General features: G+C 41.0%; 1 protein-coding gene across 3 annotated transcripts in view; it reads right to left on the bottom strand.

Moving 5' to 3' along the window:
* Nucleotides 1–24,624, bottom strand: part of LOC124162918 (SH3 and multiple ankyrin repeat domains protein 1) — a 212,181-nt gene that overhangs the window by 173,319 nt on the left and 14,238 nt on the right. For 2 of the 3 annotated variants that reach the window (XM_046539657.1, XM_046539654.1), the window contains exon 1: nucleotides 16,215–16,547. The exons of the other annotated variant lie outside the window; for it this stretch is intronic. The gene's annotated coding sequence lies outside the window, so the exon portion shown is untranslated. Of the gene's footprint in view, nucleotides 1–16,214; nucleotides 16,548–24,624 lie in introns of those variants that run through there. 3 annotated transcript variants of the gene reach the window in all.

The raw sequence follows: 24,624 nt of genomic DNA, 5'->3' as shown, positions 1-24,624 counted from the left end.
TGTAAAAACGTGCAATACCGCCTCGCATATCACTTTATCTCTCCCATCAGGAAGGAAGCTGTAGGTCACTGCTTTACAAGTGTTTTTCTTTCAAAATTCGTGTATGTATTCCTGAACGCTTCCTTCGTGGCAACTTTAGACAACTTATATTTTTTATCATTAAATCGCGTTCACTAGCGGATAAATCCGTGATGACTTTTTCATTTTAGAATGGAAAGCTCTCCGTCGCCTCAATGATTTTCTCACTTCCTAGTCATACCATCTCGCTTCGCTACCTTCTTTTTATTTTACTTTTGATTCCTTAAGCGAAGGAGACCTTTTTCCAAATATTTTCTATATTCAACTTTATTATTGAATGTTAAAACGCGGTAAATTATTTTTTAACCGACTCTTAAACCTATCAAAATCAGCTCTTTTAAAAACGAAAACTTGCCGTTCTTTTTTTTAAATTTTCAGCGGTATTTAAAGAAAACTTAGCAGTTATTGCCCTATGGTCACTTATTCCTTCGACAGTGCTCACGTTTACTACCTGATGGGGTATATTTGTCGTTAATAAGTCAAGAATACTTACTCCTCTATTAGGTAAGGATGCTATTTGAATCAATGAATTTGATGTAAAAGTGTGTAATAAAGCCTCGCAAATCACTTTATCCCTCCCACCAGGAATGAAGCTATATGTCTCCCAATCTATAGCATGAACGTATATGCTGTTTATATGGGTTTCAAAATCCAACATTGATATTATGTCTGAGTTTGGTGGTCAATGATGCAAGCAATAGTTTTGGATTTTGGACATTTAATGGAACACCACACAGATTCGACTCTGGGGCCGTATTCTGTACCTCCAAACCGATCGGTGCGGCACCGATTCGTCGGGTGCGACGTCACACCGACTCCCGGCAAGAAGTGGTGCGATTCTGTACGAACCCGATCGGTGCGGCACCGACGAGAGGACGGGAGATCGTCGGTAGCCGTACCGACAGCAAAAAGGTGTCGGTACGGCCACCGACTAGTGAGTTTCATGAACTTTCAGGTGCGCATTGTACGTTTTATTTTGTTTTTACCTAATCACCGAGTAAATAATGAGGTTTTCTGCAATGTTATCTTTTTCTGCCCCTTCGAATACGCCTCTATAATTCACTGTGTCATCATCTATATTGATTACCTTGACAGAAATATAAGATATTGGTTAATAAACATGAGGTTTGCTAACATATAATGACTTTCTCCCATTTATGTTACCACTTTCACTCGCTTGTAATACTCTTTATTTCTCTCTATCATCATTTATTTGCTCCTTTGACATAAAAAAGATAGTTTTGATTAAATATGAGTTTTGCCGCAATGTTATCACTTTGTCTCACTCTGAATAGGCGAATATTATTTCACTCAATCATCATTTGGCGTTTCTCTCGGCATAGAAATAAGATCTTTTTATTTAAGTATGAAGTTTTCCACAACGGTATCAGTTTCTTTCATTTGTAACAGGTACCTATATTTCATTATATCGTCAGCCATTGATTCCCTTGACGATAAAAGAAGATATTTGTTAATAAGTATGAGGTTTGCCGCAAAATTATCATTTTCTCTCACTTGGAATGCGCAACTTAAACATATGTATTTCACCCAATCACAATTTCTTTACTTCCTCGTCATTACACTTCTTTTAATTACACCCAGCTCCATATTTTTATAACAATTTCCTAACTTGTTCCTCTAATATGGCATTTACATTTGCTTTTGAATCCTACGTTCACGTTCCATGGTATGTTATTTTCGTCTGCTACGGTGCCAATGGCATAACTTTCCGTTGATAACATTTAGACGGAACTTACTTAATGACAACTTTATTACCAAATCATGAATAAATAGCAATATACGGAACCAATATTTAAAAGAAACTACGATCTCAAGGATAGTTTCAAAATTCATTCCAGCAACAACAATCTCCATCACATACAAACTATATTGTGATGTTGTAATATTGTTTCCTTCGATTCTGTAGGTACAGCATTACTACCACACATTATATAGGCATTGTTAACAACTTATCCAATATCGATTATCTTAATCTAGCAATAAGTCGTAATTTCCGCAAAAAAAAGATCGAGAATGACGACAACAAACTGTGCCAATGAGTCTTCACTTGTTTTTACCCTTCTTTCATTGGTGGAGACACGTTAGATGACTTCTAACTTCGGATATATTCGGATTTTCCCTGTTTGAGAAGGAGGGGAAACCGTACCGACTGGTTTGATACCGACGACCATACTGAATCGCTGAATTAGCCGTCGTTGGTATGGAAACCGTCGTCGGTACGGAATGATGTGCTGTCGGTGGGCTGGGAAGGGAAACCGACCGGTGCGGTACCGACGAAATACAGAATACGGCCCCTGGTCTCAGTTACGGTTACCGCTTGGCTGACGATTGAATTCTTTACAGCTATAAATACTCCGCCTCCGGCTAGATTAATTCTATCTTTCCGATAAACAGTGAACGATTTTGGGAAGATCTCATTGTCTGAATCATCATCTGTTAGCCAACTTTCTGTTCCAAAAATGACGATACATTTCGTACTATGAATTAAAAGGTGGAATCCGGGAATCTTATTTCTTAAACTACGGCAATTAACCACAGCCACGATTTAAACTTCGGAAGTAGTATTATTGCGATTCGGGAGTATCTCTGTGCCGCTTAAGTTATTTTAGGCTCTATATCCCAACTAAATGTAACTGCAGATTTTATCGTCTCGCCATTTAAATGACATAAACCTTGACTAACTTTGAAATTATGACTCAACTGACGTTTCTCATGCTTAAAGTTATTACCTGTATTATTGTTAATTGGTAATGCTGATTCGGAAACGCTGAATTTTCTTTCTATTACTCTATTCTCATTTCCAGAAGAACTTTTGCCTATGAGAACTTTTGAATTCACCCCTTTATTAATCAACCCACTATTATATCTACACTCTGCCCTATGATCTACTCTAAAAAAGACCTACAGTGCTCAAATATGCCACTCGCTACACAGCTGGCCGACTAGGCCGTGTAATGGACTCCCGAACGGTTCAGAGGGGTCCGACACGATCGGATTGCCGGCCTAAGCTCCACGAAGGAGGCCCGATGTCCGTGCAGAAAACTATTCTCCTCCCTCCCTTCCCTCCGACTATTTCAAACACACTGTTTTGCATATTCTAGCTCCAAAGGCAAATTGACTCTATGAATTGCTGCCAAGTTTTGCCTTAGCATGAATTGAGAGGTGTGCTTACTATGTGAAATGAAAGGTATGTGACATGAAAGTAAATAATGCTACAATGCACAGGGACAAGGATGATTGTTCGTGTCGCAACGTGCTGTGGTTCGATGAATCAAACTTTAATAGATTTTCCAATGGCGGAAAAATGTATATAAGGAGACCGTCAAACCATAAGAACAATCCTAGGTACTAAGTTAAAACTGTGAATCGTGGAGGATGCATTGTCATTGGCATTTGGGACTGTGGTATGGTGTGGCTCCAATGCACCGCATTATCGGAATGGAAAGTCTTGCGGGACAGTGATCCAACGCATCCCGCCACGGTGGTGAAACAGTTCAGGAATAAAAGGACGCTCCTAGCTTGGCCACCGCAGTCACATGATCGGAATTCAACAGAAAATCTATGGGACAGCGTTGATAAGAAAATCAAAAGGACGTAGTACCCCATCATGGAAGAAGAATACAGTGGACATTTTGTTGAGACTATGGTAGAAGATGCAAGGCTGTTTTCTAAATATGGGTTCCCCCACAAAGTACTGAAGAACTTATGTTGTAGATTTGCTTTAGTTTTTCACGCTTTTTGTCAGAGGCTCTGTTTCTTGACCTGGTGGTAAGTGCTCAGCTTTCTACTAGTCATGTTCATTCTCGAAGGATGACTTCTAATTTCAGTGCCTTCACTTATTAAAAGATATGTAAAGCAATTAAAAATGTACTCTGTTGAGAAAATTAATGACAAAAAAACGCATAAATATTCCTCTGTCAAAAGAACTCCTGGACGGCTCTACTTTTTCGACCACCACTGCATGAGGGCCTATTAATTAACTGTTGAAAGGCACTTCACACTAAATATTACTCGGGAAGACTTTTCAGACACAAGTTCGACAAATTGGCTTATACGGAGATTACATCTTTTATTCTAACATAAAAATGACATTTGTTAAAGTTAGTTACGTTGTCTCCAAGACGGCATTTTCAGAATTAACTCGGATACTAGCACCGTTTAACAGTCGCATTGCTCCATTTGCAGATGCTAACATTCCAAACAAACAGCATTTTTCCCGACTACACATACTTACATTCCCTGCAGATACTAAAAATCAAGCCGAGGATGAATGGTGATAAATACTCGAGTATTTCAGCGATAAAATCCACTCAAGATAGTACGTGATGTCGTCTAATTTGCTGTCATAACAATAATTACACATTCCAACTAAGTATTCACCGAAACACTGGCTAGGATGAGTAAGTAAATTTAAAGGCCTCAGTTGTCATGGTAATACTTTCAGTGAATGCGACGAAGCATAGCATCCATAAAGCCAAGGGATAAAACTTTGATCATTGCAACTTCAACATCGTGGCTTGCATTCTACATGCCAGAAGTTGATTAGTTATTTTTATTTAATCAACAGTTAAATCAGGCACAGCAATGACCATGGCTTGCTTTCTCGAAGGCTGAGATTACAACAGAGGCATCAAGCGTGGGCATCTATAAAAGCTAGGCCAAATTTAAAGTACTGACCCCCCTGCCCCGATACAGCTTATATATCCAGCCTCCTAGAATGACGAACACAGAAATACCGATGCAAAACACGAAAATATACTCGAGTGCACTATATATCTCTGGCGTCCGCTAAGAACCGTAGAAGTTCGCCCTAATTCTGTGTACCCTCACCCGTTTCCTCTAATCCAACAAGAATCTGCGACTCTTTCAATACACATTGTAATCACACTCAAATTCCGTTTCATCCCGTTTCGTTGGGTTCAGAGGTACCTAAGCTATTTCTCATATATTATTTCCTGAATGCCTTCATCTTGTGTCCCTCTTGCGATGACGCCATCGAACACTAACGGACCAGGAGCGATTGCGAAGAATTGTTAAACACGCAAAACATGGCACACATAAGAAATAGTAGGAAAAGCCAGAAACATGCATCACGGGATGCATAAGTTTGTAGGCAGCACTACAATACAATTAACCTATTTATGAGTTCTAACGCTGCCGTTGTGGTCTCTTAATGATTGTGACGACATTCTGAATCTATAATACAACCTAATAACTCTTATCTTATTTATGTATCTGATTAATGTAGTATGATGACGTTCGTAACATACGACTAACTTCGTCGGAAAATAAATTGCTCTTACATTTACGTAGTTTTAGTCGTTTCCAGGCAACGGTCTGACAGAGATTCCCATCGGAGTTATCCCATTAAGTTAGTAGTAGGTACACTAAAAATGCCATCTTAACGGCTTTTCAATTACCTGGCTGCTCTCCTCTGCAAGCGTTCTCACTCCGTTTCTAAGCCTAATTCGCGAGGATCCGATAGACTGGTACTGGTAACTAGTGCTTATTTCAAAAGCTATTATAATGGCCGTTAACAGATGATAAATCAGCGGAATGTCATTCTGGGACGTACGACATCACCTGAAAGTAACACAGAGCATATGATATCTAGTTTTGTTTGGTTTGATATCTTGCTATGAATCTAATGGAGGAATATTGTTGGACAATTTTCATCAGCTAAATTCAGTCATTTTACGTAAAAAAGGAACACTTTCCTATCCCACCTCACTTCAAGTTATTGTAAGTATGTTAGGAAGGATATTGCAAAGCCTTCGTCGTTTTCAAGAATGGATAGCCGTCTCAAATGTTTGGAAGATCCAAATTTTGGTTTTTCATCGCGTTAAATTTACAAAGCAAAGTATAGTCAAAGAAGGCTATTCGGGCTTCCAGCCGGGTGATCTCTCTCCATCCTGCCGACGTTTCGGAACACGGGTCGGGTTCCATCATAAAGGCTAATGGAAAAGGGTGAGTGGATGAAGTTTGCCAGCTTATATACTCTTCAATTGGTTGTAAGGTCTAACGTGATTGGCCGGGAAGCAGCCAATCTCATTTTCCTAAGAGCCGGTTTCCATACATTACTTAGTGAATACCCGGCGTCACGGTTGAGGGTGTTACTTGTCAGCCGGATCTCGATGGATTCCTTCATCAATCTTTCCCAGAATTTAGTCTCACGGCACAGAATCTCCACTTGGTCCCACTTCACCGTACGTTCGGATTCAATGGCGCGTTCTGCCACCGCGGATTCCTCCAGTTGGCAGAGCCTGAGGTTGATTCTGGAAGTGATGGTTCCCCAACGTACGCGCACCTGTCCGCGCTCAAAAGGAGTTTCGAAACCACAACGATCCTTGGCTTTAACAAGTTGGTCTCTTGAGTTTGGAGTATGGTCGGAAGACGGTGTTAATAGGGCAGTTTCCTTCATCAAAGAATTGATTGCGATTCGTCACCCACCATTAGTGTATTCATAATATACACATTATTTGTTTGAGAAATCCCAGTTTAGATGAATACGAATGGTCAATTTTTTCCTCATTTGAAAAAGGCCAGATTGGCCCCCATGCGATGCCACTCCACGTGACGTCACAAGGACCTAGTTTCTACACCAGAGGATAGGAGTTTTACATCGCCTTAGATTACCAATCCATGCATGAGGCACAGAGATCAGGGAAACATCTCTAAATAATCACCCATTAAAATTACCTAGGCCGGAAAGTTTCCTTCGTTCGTTAGTATATTAATAATTAAATCTATGAACTAAAGACGAAAATCAAATAAGCAGGCCGTAGAGTCTTTGTCCACCGATTATGCGGCCTTAAACTTATTTCGTGAAAAGATGTTTCATTATCAGGTCCCTACCAGCCATATTCAGACGTTTGTTGAGCGAAAGGCCCAACCTTTGTAAAATGTCAAATTATCGTAAATTTAGTTTTTCTTTTCGAGAGATATGAGCTTGCTGTCGGCGAATTACCCGTGACCTCATGAAAGATGAACATTAAAGTCGGGATTATTTTTTTTTAATCAATGTATCTCTGAAGAGAGTTCATTAACCTTGCGTGCTCCATAGATTTAATAAGAGCAAATGATTCATCAAATGAAAATGTTCTGATTTATTAATGGAAATTTGGCTGGATTTATTAACACTCTTCGAAAATATATTATAATTTACAATAGGACATTTATGTGTTCCTTCCTTCTGCCATTGAGTCCCGGCCAATCTGTCACGTTTGCTCACTATGCAGTATTTCAAGTGGCCATTTTTTGTACTCACTTGTCAGATCCATTTCTAAATTCCTCGTTCATACATAGGTAATGCGATTGATAAGCTGCAATGAATGCGCAGACTACAAATATCTTCGTAGAAGTAGATATAAGGATTATATATTGGCAGACTTAATGGTATGGTATATGGTAGATTATATTTGGTACAATATATACTCCACACGGAAAGCAAATCTCTGAGGATTACAGTAAAAAAGTACAATTAAAAAGGCTTTTCACTGAAACCCGAAAAAGCGCCCAAATGAATCAACTGATCTGACTTTTTTTCGAAAAATAACGGGGCTTTCGCATACTGTCCATCAACCGTCCCGCGAATGAGTAGTTAGGCCCGTAAGAAGCTCCACCGACCACCCCATCATTCGAGTAATCAATTGCAGGAGCGGGCGGATGAACGCAGTTCGACTCTGAGCACGTTGGTTGTGTATGCGAGGGCGTCATTCGGCAGAGGGCAGCACAGAGTTAAGGGCGCGCAGTTTTCACTTACGCGTTCGTTCACGTCTTCTGCGAATGTTCATGCAGGGAAGTTCAACAGGATAGGGGAAATTTTTCCGCAAGCATTTGCGACACCTATTCTTGTAGTTGTTGCTAAATATAATATTTGTAGCCATAAAAATGCATAATTCAGCCATGAATTTCCAATTTACGCTATATTGCCTTTCCTTATGATAACTAAATGTCTATTTATAATGATTTTTATTTTCGGTCGAAGTGCTATTAGAAAAACAAATGAAGGTGACATCCGCGTCCTCTCAAGTGAACTGTGTTGTTGTTTCGGAGTTCTGTAGTGAAACCGAAGAATGTCGGCATTTGCCAGCGTGTATCGCATCGTAATAGATCTTCAAAATTTGAAGTATCGTAAGAAATACGTTACTGTTGCGCAGTTAAGGACTGCCCTTCCAAGGGCTATAAGTTTTTCTGTTTTCCTCGACAAGTAGCCAGGTAAGTCACATTCATTTTTATTGCATCTGGTGTCATGTGTTGTGAAATACTTCTCAAGAACGTAGTTGTTGGATGTTTAAATGTGGGTAACTTAATCCAACTCTATAGAAAAACAGTGACATTTCAGTTTATTTCCTCTCAATTGATAAAGACATATCTTTCCCGTGGAGTAAGTACAGGACTGTTAAGAATGATCAATCCAAATGTAGTTCATCTGCTTGAAACGATTATTATTAAATTCCAAGGATCTCGAAAAATGAATGCATAATTTTTACTATGCTTAGTTAACTTCCATCCTTCGCTCGTCACATTGTTTTTATGCTTCTATGTGCTTGCTCCAAACATCCAAACTCGGTGGTTTGAAGTTACTATGTATTAGAATTACTGTTTAAATCTACTTAATTAAGCTAAATCATTTTTAATTAATGCCTTTATTTTTCACTTATCTACACCAATTGTTTTGTTAGTGAAGTTAACTTTATGAATTTTTGTGTTGGTGTCATGTGAATCTTTCTTTAAGTTTAACCTGGTATTGAAATACCCTTTGCAACAGTCTAAGATAATTTTCTTCTAAGAAATTACTGAGCTGTATTTCTAGTTCCTTAAAAAGTTTTGAATCATCGCATCATCCATGCTGCCATTCAGAGGCGTAACTAGGACTACGCTTTGGGGGGAGGGGATAGCCTGGGGTGGCGATTCCCTACCTTCGTTGGGGAATTTTTTTGAAAAATAGCATTACATTTCACATAATTTTCGCGCTAACAAATTGACTTTAAGCAGACGCAGTTATTAAATGCCAAAACTAGACAATTTCTTTTTGTTTCTCTGAGGCTTTGGGGGGGATCTATCCCCCTTCCCCCCTATAGTTACGCGTCTGCTTCCAATTTTGTCTTACAGAACTGATTTTTGTGGACATCGTCTAAAAATTGTTTAACAGTGCAATACTCAGTTATGGCCAATTCACTAAGCTAATTTTGTTTGAAAGTCCTAGCATTTCTCATAACTTTCTTGTGTTTTTCATAGGGAGGTGTAATTTTCCTTTAATTTCTGAAACATTACAAGTGATGTACTCTGATTGTGTTTCTTGCTATTCTTTCTTTATCCAGGAGTTGATGAATCATTCTTCAGAACTTCATCATGAAAAAAATATGTAGCACAGAACTATTCGGCTAAGTGTGTTATTCTCATGAATAATGTACTTATTGACAATAAATATTATTTTTGTCTTTTTATATTCGATTTTAATTTATGTGCAATAACCTAAGATAAACAATAACCTACCGCCCTGAGGCCTTGATGGATCTTTCCTCCAAATAAAAATGATATGAAACTACCCATTCGCTCCTGAGAATCAGTTATTTTGTGCGTACGAGTTTGCGGGCATTTTGAGTTGAAGCAAATAGACCGGAAATAATGGAATGGGAGGGGAGGTCGTGTTTTAGTGATTTGAATTTGGCGGTAGATGCCGATGCTGCTGCCATCTGAACTTATAGTAGTAAAACTCTTAACTTTCAAAGAAGTTAGGGTGGAGTTGGACATCTATGGTTCATGAATGGGCAGGATGGCGAGAGGGATGATTCAAACGCGACCATCTTCACGCTTGAGATGGAATGACTCTGATATTTCACATGGACGAGTGACTAGCAAGTGGGTGGGAGCAGCTCGGAAGGACACGCCCCTTTTTCATCTCGGAACACGCGCAGCTAGGCAAACATAGGACGACAAATTATTCTAAACTTCTCCATCACTTGGGTCGTTAAAGTACCTGTTCGCCAATCGGGGGCCTTGTTTCCGCTTGGGTAAAATTCATCTAACGATTATTTTTTTCATAGACTCCGCTCAATAACATTGCACGTCAAACACGCTTTAGCGCTTTATCATTAAAATGAACCGTAAGACAGGTCGTAGTTTGTACTATTTCACTTTCGAAAATCCTCTGGAGCAATGTTACAATAATGTGTCACCGTGGTAGGCCCACATCAGCAACAAACACAATATTTCAACGTCACACTCAGCAGTCACGGATCGGCTAAGCGACAATTGCTCGGCCGTCATTATCATAAACACGGACACCCTTTCGCCTTTCACGATTCGGCCCTAAGAATGTACGTGGGCATCTCATAACCAAATCAGGGTTCCCACTCTAACTAAATTACAACATTCACGGTTTTCCAGGTTTTCACGGTCTGAATGTTGTCACATTCACGGTCTGTTGATGAGCCATTTTAGGAAGAAATATTGATGACGTAACAATCACCGGCCGCACGTTAACTAAAAATATATAGCAAACGCGGCAAACGCCGAAAATGCAAACGCAGCAATGGAAAGAGCTCTTGTGACGTCGCTTATTGTCAACAAAATTTAGGGCCGGCTAAAGGTTGTGAGTGGGAAAATGGAGGGTGAAAGGGAAGGGAAGAGGTGTCTGATTTCTCGCCACGGTTAATGATGATCACTTTGGTTACCCGTCTTCCAATCACAGGTTCAAAATTAATGCGTCGTCATGGAACGCGGACCAATAATTGCGCTTCGAATACACGCGTGCAGACAATACATGCGTGGACAGTGCCTGCACGTGAGTGACCTTGAAACATGATCGACAAATCGATTTTACTTTTGATCCGTCAATCGTAGATCAACAATCAAGTTTGAGAGGTTTTTAAGGTTTTACGACGAATTTCACGGCGGCTATTTCCAGGTTTTTTCACGAAATTCACGGCTTATTCATGGTTTTAAGGTTTTCACGGTTGAGTGGGAACCCTGCAAATCTATTAAAACAATTAAAACGAGAGTAAAAACCGAACTCGAGATTTCGCTCCCACCATTTGTGCACACACGTTTTGCATGAAGTAGATTATTTTAGAAAATTGGCCCCAAAATAATTAATGCACGCATTAATATGTAAAAATACATGGTGTTGTAGCATTTCGTGGTGTGTTTGGAATTGTATAAATAAGGAAACGTCAAAACAGAGAATTTAAAAGCAGTTTTAAAAAAAAGCAGACAAAGTAGAGAATATAATAAGTGATTTGGATTTGCAAGCACGGTAGATGACAGATAGGTATAGCGGGAGAATCGCAGTAAACAATAAGATAGCACCTTCAACATACACATATGGCAGCCATTTAGATCTTTCAACTTCACAAGAAAATGAAGGCAATACTTGCTCGCAAATATTTACGTTTTTTCATGTCTTTTTTTCAGTCCCTACTTAAATGTAAACCATAGAATAGATGTAAAGAATGAAGAGCGTAAACAACATTTTTCAGTCTCTCATTTCAATGGATCAATATAAAGTTAGAGGATCCCATTGGAATACGACTTGCTCTGCCGCTTATGAGTGTATTCCCGTACTGGAGCACTCCCCCAGCTGACATCCCCTACACTTCAAATTCATATTTTTGTGAATGTGTTCGTGTTGTCGGCGTCGCATGTGGTTCGCGTGAAATACAAACTTGAACCGAACTACATTGAAAAGGCTGCGGAAAACATTTTCAAATGACATTTCCTATTTTATTCATTAGTATTAATTATATTTTTACTTCCAAATTCAATATTTTGTCTCTTATAGTTTGACGCCAAACTTATTTTTCTCTTTCGTATTTGTTTTCGTTTTTTAAATGAATTTAAGCCATTCATTTCAATATTCACTAAAACTTTTGCGGGTGGTAGTCCCGGGGATTAACCCCCTCATGCAACCATAATAATTTCCCTTATGCCTGTTAAGTAGACAATGGCGAATATAAATGGTCATTGACATCTATTTCATTGAACGCCAACCATTTTTAATACAGTCGCAGAGTTCTTCGAGAAGCGCCATTCCATAAGTGATGCATTTAGTGTTTTAAGTGGGCCCTTAGAGCGGAGGACTCTCCTTTGGCAGCTCCCTTCTTCCCGGACGAACCCAGCAGCACGAACAAGGGCGGAACGTCAAAAACTAAAAGGCTATTCAATTCAATCGCACCATGGCACACAATGCAGATTACCGTTGAGGTAGAGAAGTGGAAGGAGCGCGATGGAGAGCAGGCGATGTAAAGCGGAAGAATAGGGTAGTTCCCTTCATCACAGAAAACGAAAGGCATTGATTGCGATTCGTTACCCACCATTAGTGTATTCATAATAAACACATTATTTGGTTTTAGAATTCCCAGTTTAGACGAATGGCAATGGTAAATTTTAACCTCATTTGAAAAAAGCCAGTTTGGCGCCCATGCGATGCCAATCCATGTGACGTCACAGACACCTAGTTTCTATACGAGTAGATAGGATTTTTACATCGTCTGAGATAACCAATGCATGCATGAGGCACAGAGCTCATGGAAACATCTCTTAATTATCACCTACTAAAATTGCTTAAGGCCGGAAAGTTTCCTTCGTTTGATAGGGTATTAATAATCCTTATTTAAACCAAGCGCCACCTGCTAGCAGGGTACTCTGCTACCTGATAGCAGCCTGCATCATATTGGAGCTCAGAACCTCGCACCAAGGTGACCAGAATGACGTCACACGGGCTTTTCCCAGCATTTATGCCTAGCAGTCGCGTTTTCGCGTGCTTGAAAATTTTCACTTTTCATTTAATCACGAAAAATAGATATCGTCATTTAAAAATCTAAAAGCGTGAAATGCGTACTCCAGGAGTAATTATCTTTCGATGTAGGCAATAAAAAATACCAGGAAACCACCCTATTGTGTAGGTATGCAGGTGTTAAAGAGTGCTTATATGCCGATGGGAAAATTGATTGGTTAGAAGCGTCAAAGCAATCTTGTGGCCTGGTTAACGGTGCCGTACGAGTTTACGTCTGAATGTGCAATCGCGTGAATCACAGCAAAAGTGCAAATTGTAATTTTTGCAAACTTGTTCGAATGTACGTGCAGAAACAAGAATCTGCTGCAATTCGAAATAGCACATTTTCCTATCCAGTCCGCCAAAATAGAGAAGTACGCATTGATGGTGTTTGGTAATCATGTGTCAAAGGCATTATCTAGAAGCACTGAATTGTTGAGGCCTTTACGTTGTAGAATTCCATTATATGGTTGGAAGGCAATTACTTTGCTTTTCTACAAAACAACGTGTTTTATAGAAAAGCAGAGTAATTTCCTTCCAACCATTATCTAGAAGGTTATTTCATGGGAAATTTTTAGAATAATCTTTCAGACGTTAATTCCGATTTTCGTTTCTTCCTCATATGTGCGTTGCGACGCAGATACGTCTCGGTATTTTTGAGCACAAGCCAGACTACTTACTTCAAGTGGTTGGGGTGGTTTAGAGGAGTGAAACAATTAATTAGGACTGTCATGGTGATTGTTATAAGTTCGAAATTCCTTTACCCCTCCGAAATAAAATAGGGAGTATATTCGATAATTATTAAAGGTATCCTGTTAGTATAGGTTTACATGGAGTATTTGGCGAATCACCCCGCCCCCCGTACCCCCCACACGCTACAGTAGCTCGAACTTCACGCTCCTCTTCAATTACGAGTGACGCCCATTCCATTGGGACCTTTCATTCTATCCATATCTCTACTACTTACTCAAATCTCCCCACCATGGATAGCACTTACTTGTTCCTTTTCTCTCCGTCCATCTCGCCTTCCCCATTCTTTTTTATGCTCGCATCTACAAGGCCTTGCATCATTTTTCTCTTCCGTAGGAGTCCCTAGGTTACGCACCGATAAGCGCTGCGGCCCAATTATTATAATTGGTAGCCAATGTATAAGTAATTTGTATTACTTCAGCATAAATAGTCATCAGCTACCCCACACAATATATTTTTATCGAATGAATATTATGCATGCTTAATTTGAGGTATCTATATGATCAATATTTTTTCATCCATAAGACAGACTCAGGGTACTCATTGCGCAAGTGTGAATTCTGGTATCCCTCGTAAAACTACATACATGTACTTATGTGGTTGACATGGAAATCCATTGTGCCACCAGGCGCCAATTACGACTGATTCTTGCAGAAAAAAGAAACGAACAATGGGAAAGACTTGGTCGGAGCTCTCAATGAAATGAGCAAAGATAAAATATGCCAAATGTGCTATAAAATGGCAAATAAGTCATTTATTTAATGCTTCCCGTGGTTTTTTAAGTACCGAAAATCTATTTATGATAGGCATTATATCATTACTTAGGCATTCGAACGTTCGATTTACATGAAGATGTGGGTTAATTACTTACTGATACCTGGAATCTATTAAGCATTATTTTAACATTTGCATAGGTAAATGCTCGTAAAGACTGGAATAAATATCATCCACATCTGCAAAATACTCAAGCAGCCACCTCTACGGTGTTTGGCAGATGGTGATCAAACCGAATCCCAAAGAAAAACTCATGCCGAAGTAAATATAATAATTTAGCAAACGTGATTATTTTTGGTTACACGAGCGATGAGGCTAGTAGAAAAATGTAGGATAATATATTTCCCAATAAAATATTCTCGGAATAATGAATGCGCCTGTCAACAGTGCCGTTAAGGAGTGTCTAAAATACTTCAAAATAGAGCAGTATGCATTGATGGCGTTTGGTAATCATGTGTTAAAGGCATAATCTAAACGGTTATTTCATGGGAAAGTTTTAGAATCGTCTTTCAGACGTAAATTCCAATTTCGTTTCTTCCTTATATGTGCGTTGTGACACAGATACGTCTCGGTTTATTTAGTACGAACCAGACTACTCAGAACATTTATCTCAGAATACTATCAGGGTGAGAATCGCACGACAGAGGACTTATGCTTCGCCTTGTGTTGTGACTCCGGGAGTCGGGGAAGTCGCGAAGAATTGAGGAGTAGTGAAAAATGACTGGGTAAGAAAGCGGACGGGGAGAGTCAAATTGACACTTTTAATTAAGGCATTGACAATACCCGAAGTTTGAGCTCAGCGCTGGCGACAGACTTTTGAAAGTGACTGTACGCACTGCAGCAGTACCACGTACAGTGAGAGAGAGGGGAATACACTTCGTGGTGCAAATAGGTGCCTCTAGAGATTAGACGATGAAATGGGACCATATACATCAGGGGACGATCCTTTCCCAGTCAAATTGAGAGTGTGCTGGCAAGAGGGCGTTTTAATAGCTGTTTTCTCTATCTCTCTCTGGTTCGCCTGTGGGCCACGGAATCAATCAATGCTCGCTGAGTGGGACAGCGTGTTTACTAGATAATAGGAGACGATGAAGGGGCACCCCCTGCCAGGAGCGGAGGAGCGAAGCAGGAAGTGAGCACTTGTGAGCTGCTGAATTGGCTGGATCTCGCAAGTGCTGCTCCCGTGTCGACTTGCGGCAACTGCCATCACAATGAATGGGAACATCTCGAGAAGACAATAGGGCGAACGGCCGTGGGAAGAGTTCGTTAGTTAGAGAGCTGGCTGTGACGTCATCGCTCACCATCACACACCAGGAGGACACGCCCCCCCCCCTCTCACCCCCCCTCCAACAAACACTACATACGTACGCAACCCTATCCATATACGTGCGCATAAAAACGAGAGAGAAACTCAAGCCGCAGCGCACGCAGGATCACTTGAGATGTGAATAATATCTAATAGTAATTACGATAAGTGGCATCCCTGTAAGTAATTGCATCGGCCCCCAGTCCACGTGTAATCGTATTTCACACGATGTTCTAACAAAACAAGCCATACTAGATGTATCTTGCAACATGTCATGGTGTCCGACGACAAGAAGAGACTATGACAGCGGCACCTGGTTGCCATGCCAACGAAAAAATTGCATAGTATTGCTTACGGTGCACTTGGATTCATGAAACCCAGGAATGTATAAATGAACTAAGACGTAATTGGTCAGAACAAAAGGAAACACACGTCCCTTTGCTAGTCGCCAACAAATGCACAGCATCACGCCTCGAACAGACATTCACTCAAGAGACACTCACTCACCGAGAGGGCCGCAGAAGCTGATGGCATTCAACTGCAACAGACACACACGACCGATGGCGTAGCAATCACCTCCTCCGTGGAGGCAGACTGTGGTGACGCAACAATGGCGCCCACCCAATTGGAGAGAGAACTCCTTGAACACACGACGAGTGGGCGAGGACCAATCGATAAAGACACCTCCCTCCGAAACACACGCGCACGTATCTGTGAAGATAAACAGCACTGCAACAAACTGTGAAGTCCGAAGCACTCACTGCGACAACCACAACAAATCGCACGACAACCAACCACCACCGCTCACGATTGTCTCCGGCCGTGGACTGACAGACGACCGGCGACGCCAGCGCCACGGGCGGTGGCAAATGGAGCGGGGAAAGTGAGAGGGGAAGGGGGAGTATTGAACTAGCCCCTCCCCTCCGAACCTCCGAGGTTCCCCGCCAGATGGCAGGCCCTCTCACCTGGTGACTGGTCCAGCAGCGAAGCCAGCATCCACTCCCTCACTCAGCCTCGCAGATCATTCCAGTCTCTATAGCAACATAGGTACCCATTAAGCCCATTAAAGAATAAATACACTTGGGAAGATAAATTTTCCTGCTAATTACTCTCCGCTACTCACTTCAAGACACACAATTCGGCTCCTATTTCGACACTGGCGCAGTACGAAGGTATTTCCCACGGATGGTGATGAATCACATTCCGACCGCACATTCCATAAATGGCCATATCCATCCATTCGTTGCACTTACTCGGTCAACATCACACCACTCGTCCATCAAAGGCGAGGCTCCAGCGAACAGACAAAAAGAATATTCACTGCCAATTTGGGCGCATATTAATCGGTTTTCATAATTGTCCGCAACGCGGCATGGAGTGTAAAGCGATCCTTTTATTTTCAACATTTTATTTATTTATTATCATAATGTCGAAAACAGCTCATGTCGGCCTTTACATCGGGGCTTTCCTACAATTTTTAACAAATACAACTTCACAAACAATCATACCTTGGATAGGGGCAGCCTTCCCGTGCGGGACTTGAACCCGCGACCTCTTGTTTGGCAGGCGAGGACTTTACCACGCCTCCAAAGAGGCATTACATTCATATATGTATTGCATGACATCGCAAGGAAAGGTGTGATAAGTGATGACTTTGTCAGATCAAATCATCACTACGGACATAAAAATCGTCCCACAGCCCTAATTCTCCGTGATATACGGATCGCTTTGCCTTTCAGCGACCCTACAGGCGACTTGTCTAAATTCATTTAAATGCAATGCGGTGCTTGAGAACACAATCTGAGTCTGACCGATGGAGAGTCAGCCCTCCATTATACTCGTACATTCGTCATAGGCCGTCGGCGTCCTTCTCTTCTCACAATATCTGATTGGCGGAAACATATGAGAAACGAATTTCGTGAGGTCGAAAAGAGAATAATCGTCGACGATCGCTGAGTATATTCATCCACAGATTCGTGTTTCATTAGCTTCCTGAGATCAGTGCAAATAAGCGCGCATTCCTCATTTTATGATAACATGCAAATCGCTCCATCCACGCAGAAGAAACCAATATGAACTCTTGTTCTCTCTCTTCGGAAAAAAAGACAAGAGTGCCCAGTCTGGTAGATGTCAAGTGTGTTCGGTGCAATACCAAGCACATGATTATACCACGCACGTAATAATGAGTCGGTATGAGTTCAAAATGGGGCATTGATGGCCGCTAACAACGCATCGGAACCAACCGTTGCTTCTCACACTCCGTCCCCATACGTCATAAACATTGCGATTTTCATCGCCACTGAAGGGTTACTTTTGGTGAATTTCATCCGGAAGTACCCGACGATCGGTACCCAAACCACAACGTCAATGCCGTCGGAAACATTAAAACGCTGTCTCCGAAAATTACCCCAATCACTACTGTCGTTGTATGTACATCGTAATTCATGTAATCGCCATCCGTCGCAACTTCAGTTATCATCAAAATCACGGCTACCTACGTGACCATTCGTATAAGTAATAAGGATTTTCATTAAAAACGCTTCCGTTTCACCTCAATGTTAACAAATCATCGAATGAATTGGTATGCAAATGATCGTAGAGGATGTATCAACTTCCGTGCCCAATGAAAATGCATTTTAGATGATTTAAGTGACTCCCGATAAAGTATACCTCGGACAATAGCCAAAACCGGTAAATATAATTTTAAACTGAATTATAAACTTGAGGTACAAAGCAGCTACTTAGAGCTCTCTCGGGTTCTGAGGAAGCTTCCCTTTGCAGCCTAGAAGTAACCTCTGTCCCCAGACACACGCGCCACTCACGGATTCCACTCTAATTCAGGAGCGCATTATAATGAGTAGTATCAGATAGACGCGAACAATTTTCACAAGAAACTGTAGTAGGACTTCCCCTAGTTCCTAGGAAAGCAACCAAGGGTTTCTTTGGCCACTTATGTCAGTGTAACAAAGGATATAAGCGAAATTCACTCGAGCCAAAAACTCTTTCCCGAAAATCAGGCTTCAATGGAACGATCTGGATATTCTGAGGCAAAAATTCCCAATGAGTTAGAATAGGTTTCTTAATTACCATTAGTAATAAAAGGAATGCAACGTAATTAATATATGATAGGTAATAAATTATGATGAGTTCTTCTCCAGTCATGATGCGCACTATAAGAAACAAAGAAGGAAGTTCTGTCCCATTGAGTACATATTATTGATTGGCCCACGATTTGAATGACGCAAATTTAAAACCGTCAAAAATATTGGTCTAAACTATGGGCAGGAATTTGACTCGATAGAGATTTGACAGTAATTAGCCGCAAGGACACAAAGATACAACTACTGTTAACGTCTCAGCTTATTTCCTCGCAGTGCATGAATCTGCTTAGAATTAAATGTGCCAACGTAGATGGTCATCATTTTAATAAATTTAGTCGTTTAATAAATTCAATATTAGCTACTTATTGGGTCAACTTCATCGATAGTGCGTTGATGTTAATAATGCATTTTTTACAAAATGAAAACAGCACAATAATTCGATCCCTTCTGCACCGCACCGCAACAACCGCGGATGAGGTGAACCTATTCGGCCACGGAGCCACCACGTATTTGCGAGGCGCTACCATACTTCCAGCTCCGAAAGAAACGATAAATTAATGTAAGAAAGATATTTTGCCGAACGAATAGGTATGAAAATCCGTTTTTCCCAAGATAACGATAAAAGACCTTTATGAATTCTAGGTGAGACTGAATTCGCGCATTTCCTATCCTATTTTTTTCTCTTCATTGTCATTTTTTTAAATCCGATGGCGTTGGCTGACATATCCCGCCACTCGTCATAAGGGGCGGCTAGCGAGGTGCGTAATACGGAGATGAGAGAAGGAGAGCCTCGTGAAAACCTTGCTGAGGAGAGGGATCAACCAAATCGGCCACATCTTCAGAAGGCCGTTTTACGCGGTACACGGAATTGCGCAATCTGACGTACGTGCGAAGGCGCAATCAAAATTGCGTCGTGTAAAGCGGTGAATTGCTATAACACATGCGAGAATGCGTGGACGTGAGACGGCAAAATAGCCCATGTTCTAATTTCGTTCATGCATTGGCGCAATTCCACGCCATTTTAGAAATTAATGCAGCTCTAACTTGAGCAATTCCGTGTACCGTGTAAAACGGCCTAGAGAGATGATGGCCTGATGAAGACAATCGTCGAAGAAGTGGCAAAGACGGAAAAGGAAGATATCGGATAAATAAATAGATCCATTAGTAATAGAACATTGCGAAAGAGAATGAATGCGTAGGTGCGAATAGTTCATCTGACAGGAGATTTGGGCGGAGATCAAGTTAATCCCAGGGATGGTGACGATGATGATAGGAATAAAATCCTCGCGAAAAGGCAAAAATTGAGATGAGTAGTTGTTTTCACAACATGTATGTAAAACCAGCAATATGGACCAAAGTTAATCTTGACATGAGAAAAGTAATTCCCCTAATTCTCAATCGCAAACGGACAGCAAACATCTGAATGATTCCTCACGAAACAATAAATTCAAAGTGTTTGACTCGATTGCAAAAGCACAGCCGATCACAGCGGAAGGAAGAATAAATATCGGAGCGGACAGGTGCGTGGGGCATTTTGGAAAGGCCGTTTTACCCGGGGCACGGAATTGCGCATGTTAGAACTGCATTAATTTATAAAATGGCGTGTATTTGCACGAATGCGTGAACGAAATTAGAACAGGGGCTATTTTGCCATCTCACGTCCACGCATTCTCGCATGCGTTCTGGCAATTCACCACCTTACACGATGCAATTTTGAATGCGCCTTCGTAAATACGTCAGATTGTGCAAGCACGTGCCCCTTGTAAAACGGCCTGAAGAATGGACACGAAGTGATAGGCATTACAGTGGGAGTGTATTCGTCGCAAGAGGTAAATGTGAAATGGTAATAAATACGCACTATAGCCGCCATCGTCATCAATCATCCTAAGACTGCTTTGACGCAGCTCTCCACTCAATTCTCCGATCAGCTGAACTGTTCACACCAACGTCTCATTATTCCCATCTTTCTTTTACTAATGGATCTATTTATTTATCTGATATCTTCCTTTTCAGTACTTGCCATCCTCTTGTCTCTAGACGATTGTCTTCATCAGAACATCATGTCTCAAGATATAGCCGATTAGGTGTTCCGTCGTCTCATTAAGGCTTTCATAGGGCTTCTCTTCTCTCAATATCTTCGATGAAGGTACTTTGCTTACTCGGTTAATCCATCTGTTCCTCATCATTCCCCTGTAAAACCACATTTCGAAGGCCTCTACCATCGATTTCTCCGCTGCTGTCTATGCCTCACTTCCCTAGAGAAGTATAAGCACTTTAAACTGTTTAAATTGTTTCTAAACTTCTATTCTTAAGTTACCCGCTGTAAGTGTATCTCTCTTGCGGTGCAATTCTCTCTTCGCATGGACTTTTCTAGTGTCTTTCTTGATTTTCCCACTGCTATTTGTCCTGCTCCCCGAATAACAGCATTCGGCCACCCCTTCCATTGTGCCCTAGAGGCGTACAATCGGAAGAGAAGAGAGGTGGAGACGCGGAATGCTGGACAATAACTTCGAAATGGAGTCGCCATGAGATCCCGCAAAAACCAAACAAATCGGGGTGCGAGAGTAACTATTTCATGACCTAGCTTCGTTAACGTGGCACGCGCTAAAAAGCTTGGCCGGCGTGAATCCAGCAAGCGAGGAAGTGACGTCATTGACTCCGGAGCGCCTGCACTCGCAGATAAGATAAGTTAGAAGTCGAGTGGAAGTCAGCCGATGACGAATGTATAATGAATACACAAAGGGAAGAGAGAGAGCGAGAGAATTTCACAATAGTCGTCCAATTAAAATGTTCAATCATGATTGCTGCTTCGCAATAGGGTAGTTATATTTCATCAAAGAAAACGAAAGGCATTTATTGCGATTCGTTACCCACCATTGGTGTATTCATAATGTACACATTGGTTTTAGAATTCCCAGTCTAGACGAATAGATATGGTCAATTTTAACTGCATTTGAAAAAGGCCAGATTGACGCCCATGCGATGCCACTCCACGTGACGTCACAGGCACCTAGTTTCTATACGAGTAGATAGGAGTTTTACATCGTCTGAGATTACCAATGCATGCATGAGGCACAGAGCTCAGGGAAACATCTCTTAATAATCACCTATTAAAACTGCCTATGGCCGGAGAGTTTCCTTCGTTTGATAAGGTATTAATAATCCTTATATAAGCCTGCTAGCAGCCAGCATCGCAGCGGCGCACAATATCCTCGCCCCAAGGTCACTTCACACGGGGGAAGCGGGAACCAGAACGACGTCACACAGGCTTTTCCCAGCATTCATACTTAGTCGTCGCGTTTTTGCGCGCTTGGAAGTTTTCAATTTTATTTTAATCGCGAAAAATAGATATCGTCATTTAAAAGTCTAAAAGCGTGAAATACGTAATTTAGGAGTAATAATCTTTCGCTTTGGGCAGTAAAAAAATAATAGGAAACCAGCCTATTGTGCTCGTCACCCAATTTCATCCATTACTGCTCTCCTGTTTTCCGTTTTCTTCTGCTCGCACGGGAGGCGGAGGTCACGTGATCGCGGCCAGTCGGAATCGCGAGGTAATCGAATCATCTTCTAATCATTTCTAATCGCACCTCGAAAGCACATTCCATCTATGACTCCCCAAACCAACATTATTGCCTCATTGGAGAAGTAAGTATGTCGTCAACATGCATGGAGGCCCTGAAATTAATGCCTCTGCACCAACACTAACGCCGAATCTCACACGCACAATACTTCAGTGGCCTAAGAACACCACGGCACCAATCTCTGATTCGTTACGTCGCACAAGGGCCTAGAATCGAAAAAAGCTGGCCAAAACCTCAAAAACGATTTTTTGAGCTAGGAAGTTGAAATTACATTCATATTTTCAAACAAATGGTGCATTAATTGCCAAATTATTTCTTTCCTGTGTCTTCATGTTAGCAATATATTTGAGGACACCAAAAGATGAAGTTCGCCATTGGGTTCGAATCCCAGCTACGTCAAATATTTCTTCATGGCGAACTTCATCCTTTGGTGTATTAAACTTTGCACCCGTGCGTGTGACTGCGTACAAATTCACTTGTTTCTGCAGTGCTTTGAAATATATTTGAGGCCGAATTAGCGAAAAACGAATACCCTCGATTATTCCTGAAAATTGTCAACTTTATCCTCGAGCATTGGTCTAATTAATAGTTTTACTGACAAAAATGTTGTACTACCTTAATTAACACTTCTTTTTATCGATTTGGAGGATTTTCAAAGATTTTGCTTCATCATTAACCGTAGATATATGACTTGATGGCGGAGCCTGTTTTCAGCAAATTTTTTTTATATAAACGTAGAGAAAAAGTAGATACTTCAGCCGATTTCCGCCAAGTTACTTATTCCAAGTCGTTCTTTGAAGCTTCTACATTGTGAACCTAAAGTAAAATCGTGCACCATCTTGCAAACCCGAATTTTACACCTTTTTTTTTTCGAGCGTGCAGTCGACCCCGGTTCTGGCCGGCGGCGGAGGAGAGTACGGAGACGCGGCGAGCGTGTGGATGCAATATGGTCTCATTCACTGTAATATGTGGATAACAGATATAATAGCGATAGAAAATAATCACCATAAAGTAAAATTTAAAAAAAATTGCTACGAATGACTCTTATTATTCAATCGCTGGGCACTGCAAGAGGGGCACTGAAAGGTTTCTTTCTTTGAGTGCATTCCATAAACTACTACGCTCAATTTAAAGTATTGATTTAAATCTCTTAAGTACACATCACAGTCATTGTTATTTATAAACTGCTCTTCAGACAGAAGCGTAATTTCTTAGAAGAATTTTACAGAAGAAACAAAAATATATTTGAGTACACCAAAGGATGAAGTTCGCCATGAAAACATATTTGACTTAGCCGGGGTTCGAATCCAGGCTAAGTCGAATATTATTTCATAGCAAATTTCATCCTTTGGTTTATTAAAATATATTGTTAACGTGAAGGCACAGGAAAGAAATAATCTGGCAAGTGATGCACAACTTATTTGAAAATATGCATGTAATTTCAACTTCGTAGCTCAAAAAATTGTTTTTGAGGTTTTGGCAATCTCTTTTAGGCGCAGCACGACGCGACGCGTCGTGCTGCGCCATTGTTTATCGCATCACTAACGGCGCGCGTTGATACATCTTACGCGTGGAGAGGAGTGGAGATACTTTATTTTCAAATTTCCCATTGAAAATCAATAAATGGACAACTGAGTAGTCAGCAAAAACGCATTTCCCATTACTCAACCAATGAATTTCCCTTCGTTGTCACGCTTCTAATGTTCGGGCCCCTGTAAAGCAACTCAAATCTTCTCCAAAGCCCCACACATTAATGCTTTCAGTAAACCTCAACAGAAAAACATTGGTAGCTGCCCATTTCTGCACGACGGATTGGCAGTTCAGCCCAACAATGGCGGACACCGATGGAAGCGAGTGAAAAGACTCGATTTAGTGACGAAATAGTGTTGAGGAGAAGTGGCCCAGCGACGGGGGATTTTGCGGGATTAAACCCCCCCCCCCCCCCCCCCCCAGAGCTCAGAGAAATTTTTAAGTTTAATCCATTTTAATTGTTTGGATCAGTTTTACTTATTAAAATGTGTTAGGATTTATCAAATATCCCATAGAAAGCCGTAAAATTCGCCATTTTGAAACATTATTCTTAAAAAATTTCTGGAGGAGGGCCGCCGCAACTCCTGCTTACCCTGGCGGGTATGCAATACCCCCCACAGCCAAAAGTAGTATTTACCCTAAAACCCCCCTAGCCAAAGCAATAACTCTTCCCTCACATTTGATGTGCACCTAAAGTATATTTTC

The sequence above is a fragment of the Ischnura elegans genome, chromosome 7, assembly GCF_921293095.1.
Source record: "Ischnura elegans chromosome 7, ioIscEleg1.1, whole genome shotgun sequence".
NCBI lineage: Eukaryota > Metazoa > Arthropoda > Insecta > Odonata > Coenagrionidae > Ischnura > Ischnura elegans.
Note: the sequence above shows the minus strand (reverse complement) of the source record. Positions and strands in the feature narration are given on the sequence as shown.